Below are 1,015 nucleotides of genomic sequence, written 5' to 3'. Positions count from 1 at the left end.
GGCCCTTCTATAGTCCCACATCACCTGGGCATTATGTTGCAGGTTGACAGTGCAAAGGAAGTAGGCTTGGGAGAGGCCGTCTCTTAGGCTGCTATCTTTCAAGCCATCTTGAGCTGTAGTGCAGTAATTGTCCATTTTCAACTTGTATCCATATATTGGGAAATCCTGGCGGCGTAGTGGTTAAGTGCTACCGCTGCTAACCAAAGAGTCCGCAGTTCACATCTGCCAGGCGCTCCTTGGAAACTCTATGGGGCAGTTCTGCTCTGGCCTACAGGGTCGCTATGAGTCGGAATCGACTCGGCGGCAGTGTGTGTGTGTGTATCCATATATTGCTCTGGCCCATCCATATACCCATCTCAGCTTTCCCCTCTTCCATCAGTTGTCATAAAAGAACCTTCCCTCCCCACCCCAGGCAGCCGTACTTGGAGCTGAGAGAGTGGGGCTGCGGCTATTGGGGTAGGTAACATGGGGGTCTGGGTCACTGCTGGTGCTGCTTATGTGTGTCCCCTGGCTCTGCTCATGCCCATTTCTAGATATGTCACTTCTATCATAAAATGCACTGCTGCTTGGCCCACCCATCCTTCCGACTTGGAGGACATAGAAGAATCTAGCTCACGGTCACTTAATGCTCCATGGTCAGGTGCTCCATCATTACCAGGGCTCAGTGGTACTCCAAGAGCTGTTTTCCTAAAGGCGTATATATAATTTACCACCATAGATGGCACGGTCTTACTCCAGAACCCCAGGGGCCTATGTGGTGATTCTCTCTTCGGAGCTTGCCATAAATTCCACGCCACATCTTTTCCTACCACTGGTATTTCTAATAGCATAGGTCTACTAATTTGCAATGTGCAAATGGCATGCAGGGAAGCTTGCCCTGCAGCCTGGATTTGCTGCATCTGGGCCTCACTCTAATCTGGAAGCCTTTAATGTTCCTTGGTAAATGGCTTAACGAGGGCAATGGTGGTTCAGTGGTAGAATTCTCACCTCCTATGTGGGAAATTCAGGTTCAATT

The sequence above is a fragment of the Loxodonta africana genome, chromosome 1 (genome assembly GCF_030014295.1).
Source record: "Loxodonta africana isolate mLoxAfr1 chromosome 1, mLoxAfr1.hap2, whole genome shotgun sequence".
NCBI lineage: Eukaryota > Metazoa > Chordata > Mammalia > Proboscidea > Elephantidae > Loxodonta > Loxodonta africana.
The sequence above is the reverse complement of the archived record's forward strand: the minus strand, read 5'-3'. Positions refer to the sequence as shown.